This window comes from Pongo abelii, chromosome 3 (genome assembly GCF_028885655.2).
Source record: "Pongo abelii isolate AG06213 chromosome 3, NHGRI_mPonAbe1-v2.0_pri, whole genome shotgun sequence".
Taxonomy (NCBI): Eukaryota; Metazoa; Chordata; class Mammalia; order Primates; family Hominidae; genus Pongo; species Pongo abelii.
In genome coordinates this window covers 186622633-186628892 of record NC_071988.2, presented here as the reverse complement: position 1 = coordinate 186628892, position 6260 = coordinate 186622633, and the positions used below count along the sequence as shown (strand labels likewise).

The 6260-nt window shown below is 37.4% G+C and overlaps 1 non-coding gene across 1 annotated transcript; it reads right to left on the bottom strand.

Moving 5' to 3' along the window:
* Positions 1-872: 872 nt before the first annotated feature.
* LOC112133223 (U6 spliceosomal RNA) lies at positions 873-979 on the bottom strand. The gene has a single exon (XR_002914905.1). It is a non-coding gene; the product is annotated as a U6 spliceosomal RNA (small nuclear RNA).
* Positions 980-6260: the final 5281 nt, after the last annotated feature.

The following is a 6260-nucleotide window of genomic DNA, read 5'->3' as shown; positions in this document are numbered from 1 at the left end:
ATCCAAGAGGAGAAAATAGAGCCAAACCTTGGCGGTAGTTCAGTTTATCACTTCCCTAATAAGACTTTTAAAACCATTTCATGTTTTTTTTTTTTTTTTTTTTTTTTTTTAATAGAGATACTGACAGCTCGTGTACTTTTGTTTGGCACTTATAGTGGGAGCAAGGAGAATTTATTAAAGAATAAAGATGTTTTTCATTTACTTAAAAGGAGCAGGTGTTAACTTAGGCTTCCAAAATTCTTTGGAAAATGGAAATATCCTATGGAAATTCACAGAGTCCTGAAAATCAAAATATAATAATTTTATATCTACTTGACACAATTTTTGAAAATTCTAATGCCTTGGAGGTGCACTGTAAATGCACTGGGCTAGGAACCAGGAAATCGTCAGTTTTGCTTCAGGTCCCACACTATCTCTCTTTATGACTTGAGACAAATAGCTTTGCCCCTCTGAATCTCAGATCTACCATTTGTTGATTGCAAAGATCCCTTTCAATTGTAAAGTGTTACATCTGAATTTATATTAATGTGAAATAAGTGTGGGATTTGAAAAATACAAGTCTGGTGTCATCTCTGCACATCTTCCACAATGCAAAACAAGGCAGAGACAATAAATCTGTAATTACATTAATCTACTGGTTAATGACTAATCATATAAAATTATTGGGCCAATGAAAAAGATTAGTAAAGTCTCTAATCTGATGTTAGAAACTTCTCTACCATTTAATTAATTTTTAATTTTATGGATACATAGTATATATAATTATGGGGTATATGTGATAGTTTAATACAAGCATGTGTAATAATCACTTCAGGGTGAATGGAGTATCCATCATCTAAAGCATTTATCCTCTGTGTCACAAACAATTCGATAAAAATATAGAACACTTCACAAATGTGCATGTCATCCTTTGCACAGGGACCATGAAAAACTTCTCTGTATGTTTCAGTTTTAGTGTAAGTGCTGCTGAAGTGAAGACTCCACTTTTTAATTGTTCATTTCTATTGAAGATATTTTCAAGGCAACTGCATAGGCAGCAGTGTGGAGGCGATCAGGAATAGACATTATTATTAACCATTAGAATAGGCTGGCTAAGAAACTTGATCAATGAATCTTATTTCTATGTCTTAGCACAGCTAAATCTGCAGCTCATGCCAATGGCTTGATACCTCCTTCAAGGTAATTAAATGATTTCCAAATAATCTAATGACTGTTTCAACTGCCAACCATTATTGAAAAGAAGAAATATGCTTCTGTGCAAACTAGCATTAAACTTATTTTGGTTTAAAGATATATTTTTCTCAAACTGAGCAAATTTTTAAAAATCAAGAATTGTCTTTTCTAGTTTATGAAACCACTTCTCCCAAGTGTAACATCGGCTGTGAATCTATCTAAAATAGTGAGCTGATAGTCTCAAATAAGTTTCTTGGGTCAATTTGCCACTGCAACCCACTATACTGTTACATTCAGGCAGAACAGGCTAACTACAGTTAAGTGTTTCCAATTATTCTCGTTCTTCCTGCACATTTTATTTACCTTTTGATGCCTTTTATCTCCCAGCAACATGCAAACCTATAAGGCAGAGAATGTGGTAAATATTTCTTGAGTAGCTTGTCAGGTTCACTTTTGAAGAAGACCTTAGAAACAGCTATGCCTTATTGGTATGCAGCTATGTCAAACTGAGTGGTTTTAATTTTTTTCTTTTACTACTGAATACCAACAAAAGTGTCTGGTGCTATTAGCAACGAATTATGCTGCCCATAACTTATAATTAGAAGAATATTAGCATTTTCACTCCTTGCTTCTAACCAAAATATTTGATTCCTAAGTTATTAGTATAATAATATTGAAAATTAGTATGGTATAATTGGAGTACAGTGACATGTTCACATTTAAAAAATCCTCATCCTTTTTATATTCCCTAGATAAAATTTTCTGCAGAGTCTTCAGTAATTCATGCATATGACCCCATGTAAAATTTCCTTGGCAGGGAAATTCAGAGTTTAAAATGGCTTTTTCCTATAGAAAGTTATAAATTTAAACCTTGTTGTCCTGTTGAAGTTGAATGATAATTAGAAATCTAATTAGTACAGTCTTTTCTTGGTATAATACACATGGCTATGACAAAATAGTGATGCAAACTACTGTTTTTAATGTTACTTGTTGACTTTTATCTTGAAATAAAAATGCATTTTTACTGATATTTATTTGTATGTGATTCTCAGCATAAGATCAGTTTTAAATATGACTGCAATCATTTGAGATTTTTCCTACAGGGAGCTTAACAGCTTGAATTAACAAGCTTTAATGTAAGCACCACAATAATGAATAAAATATTGTCCCATGCAGACTCACAGAGCAAATATGTATATACATATATATAATTTGTGAAATATATATATGTGAAAGGGATATTTGAGACAATTAGAACTATAATAATGATCCTTTTATTAGTTAATAATCGGTAGCTCACTTGCGTGCTAACTCTCTACAATGAACTGGTTGCTCAGCAGATGGGTTTTGGATGACTTGGATTCATGAGTCCTTGCCTATCTTCCCAGCTCCTTCCTGATCGTGGGCCTTTTGAAGGAGTGGGTGGAAACAACCTCGAATAGCTTCTTACCTAGGGAGAAAAGACATAAAATCCACTTTGTGTATTTGTCCAACAACAACTAAGAGCAGAAGAATCAGTGGTATATAGACTATACACAAAAGCCAACCCAAAATAACATCCTCCTCAATTTCCAGATGTCTTTTCAGTTTTTGACTTTAAGTGATGCCCTCCATAGTTCCAGCAGGTTTTCAGGAGGCCAAACAGGATTCACATCTCCATACAAACGTCACTCTTAACAGTATTTCTCCAGGTCGGAAAATTCGAGTTTTCTTATCTCCTCCTTTCATCCTGTGTCTCCTCCACACTTTCACAAACAAAACATCCCTGAAGAGATTCTAAATAGAATTTCCTCGGGAGACAGTGGTGGTTTGGCCAAGCAGATTGGAAGCCTGTGCTCAGTGACGTGCTCACCAGGGCACTTGAAGAGAAAGCATCCTACTATGTGACAAAGAAAAAGACTTGGAGCTAAAGGGACTGTGAAGGCGGTCTTTAGAGTCAAACTGTATCAACCCATTTTAACTAAAATTTCAGACACCAGAAAATAGAACTGCTTTTTTAAAACTAAGAATTGAACCACAGTATCTGTACAAAAAATGTGATCATTTAAGCAATAGTACAAGGAGTCTGGTGATGTACTAAGTGTGAGTATTAAAAAAAAATTTTTCTGAAACTCTTTCTTGACTTAGTGCCCAGGCGCAATGTGGACAGAAGGGAGAGATCCCATAGCCTCTTAGCCATGCCATATTGGCATGGGTTTTTGCTAGTTTGCCCAGTCTTCCTTCAGCTTCTCATGTTTTGTTCAGACCCAAAGGTTCTGCTGACTTCAAAGGGAATTTCATATGAAGCAGGATGAAAACGGCAGAGGCGGGGGGGACTGTGAATTTCAAATTGAACTGTGGAGAATAAAATATTTTTAGCAAGACACAAGATAATGGATTTTTTTTTCATTTGAGAAGAATGATATTTTTCTTCTTTGTTTATTCTTACCAACATAAAGCACAATCTCTGTTCCTACAGTGAAGAGTCTTGAATATGTCTTTTTTTCTAAATAAGCATAGTGAAAGGTTGTGGTTTCCCTAGCAACAGATGACTTCTTTCTATATTTTTCTCTTTGGGGAAAAAACACACTTTGGCTTTATAAAGAGCCTTTCATTCTGGGTATCAAAGCATTTTATGGCCAAATTGTCACCCTGCCCCAGCAAAGCAGATGAATAACAACCTCCCCACTTTATAGATGGGGGAGGAAAATGGCAGCTGGAAGTAACAGCTGCAGTGAGAATCATCTGCAGCTCTGTGAGATCTTTACCAAGGGAGTATGGCAGAAACACCCTAAAGTGACTCAAAATAATTCATGCCCCTGAATGATTCCCTCCCCTTGAGTGTAGGTGGGACCTGTGACTTGCTTCTAACAAATAGAATATAGCAAAGGTGGTAAAATGTCATGCCTTTGCTTAGGTTACATTACATAAAACTCCATCATAGCACATTGGAGAGGGGGGACTACTGCTGCCCTTCAAGAAGCCAATAGCCATGTTGTGAACACCTATGAAAAGGGCCATGCGAAGTCCTTTTGGAGATGAGAGCAACTTTCAGCCAACAGCCAGTAAAAAGCTGGGACTCTCAGCCCTACAGGTGCAAGGAAATTAGTTTTTCCTACAGCTTGGGAGAGGACACCAAGCTCCAGAAAGGAACAAAGGCCAGCTGACACCCTGATTGCAGATTTTAAGACTCTGAGCAATGGTGCCAGATAAGCCGTAGCAAGTCTCCTGACCAGTGGAAACTGTGAGATAATAAATGTTTTAAGCCAGTAAGGTTGTTATGCAGCAATAGATAACTAGTAGAGGGGGCTATGCAAATGGATAGTTGTTAAGCTGTCTAGTGAGAAGTTAGAAGACAATAAAAAGGAGGGTAATAGGATAAAGACTTGGAAGACAGATCCACATAGGATTATATTCAGATTTGGCACTTAATATCTTACCCTTTTTAAACCACAATTCCTTCATTTGCAGAATGGATAATACGTACCTCTGCAAGCTACGATAAGGATGAAAAATTATGACTCCAAAAGTATCTGGCATTGTGCCTGTCACATTGTATGTGTGCAATAAATGATAGCTAGCAGTAGATATAGTTATAACATGAAAAGAATTTTGACCCTGTTTCTAGAGCTCTAGTAATTGCTACATGAACAGAGGGTATTTTTAAAGCTAGTATTCCCCTAATAAGAAACATCAGTTGATGGGATGAGGTCAATTGAGCAGTTCAAGGAAGAATCTCACCTTTCATCCCATTGGGAGCTCACAGTACCTAGAGCAAAGGTGGCAGAATTGACAGGCTTAATCTGTTTGGAATCTTGGCAGTAGAAAGCCTCCTGCTTGTATGGTGGCTTCTCTTGTGTTCTGTTTATCTTATTCTATTTTAAGGGATACACTGAGGACATTGCCTAGGATCACAATATTGTGAGGCATTTGGATGCTGGAGAATGAGCCATTGCTGGCCAGTTATCCTTGGATATACCCAAATGGATTATCCATCCATAGAAGTTCCTGTGAGGAGACAGGGGAGAGGAACGAATGGAGGAGGAGCAGAGATGAGTGCAGAATCATAGAAGATGCAGAATGAGAACAAGGAAGATGTCACTTTTATGGCTAGAGTGTGCCTTGCATGGGCAAATAGCTGCCTAAAACATGAGATATGAGCTTAGACAGGTATAACTCTGGGTTGTAAAAAACAAGAGATATGACTCAAGGAAGGGGGTTACCTAAATGTGAACAGTTCTGTGGTTAATCAGAAGCCTGCTGCCAAGGTTTTGGGTTTTCTCTGCCTCTAATATAGGTTTCAAGAAATAAGATAAGCTCACGGTTCTGACTGGATCCTGGAAGTAGCCTGACCTCCTTTAATATGTAGAAAATATGAGAGTCTCCCTCACCTCCCTCCCTGAACTAGAGTTTGCTCCTAGAGTGGCCAAGTGCAAGATGCCTTCAGTAGACAAAGAATTGTCACCTAGCAACAATTTATCACATCACTTCTTTGGGAAGATTCATTTGTAGTTACGAGATTTGCATAGTTAAATTTGTAAACTTTGTGATTTATATATGTTTTTTCATCCATGAATTCACAGAGGCATACATCTTTAAATAAATGGAAAACAAATTGGTGTATGCAATAAATACCCTTTTCTACTAACAGTGCTTAAGACATGTAATGTAACTAAGCACTCAAGAGATTAGGTGCCCTGCCCAAAGCCATTTAAAATATAAAAACAATGTGAACCTCTAAAAAAAAAGAAAAATTCTAATTTTTCTCCATGACCAGGGCTTAAATGCTATTTTTTCTTGATTTGCAATATCAAATTTTGCAAAAATTTCCCTCTCCTCTCTTTTAGGTCCCATGCTTTGCCAGTTCCCTAAGCTTAGCTCAGGATCTTACATGCCCTAGAAGCTGAGACTAAGAATGCACTCTGTGCAAGTGATTTCAAGACAGCTCTTCTAGGAGGAACCTGTAAGGAAGTGAAGGAAGCAGAGTAGGGGTCCGGGAAGAAGAGCGACAAGGATGCAAGTTCAGCTGGACACTAGCTTCAGGCTGAGCCCGTGAGGAGTTCTGGGGCCTGAATGGTAGCCCACAGACATTCCAGCTCTAGGTGAGG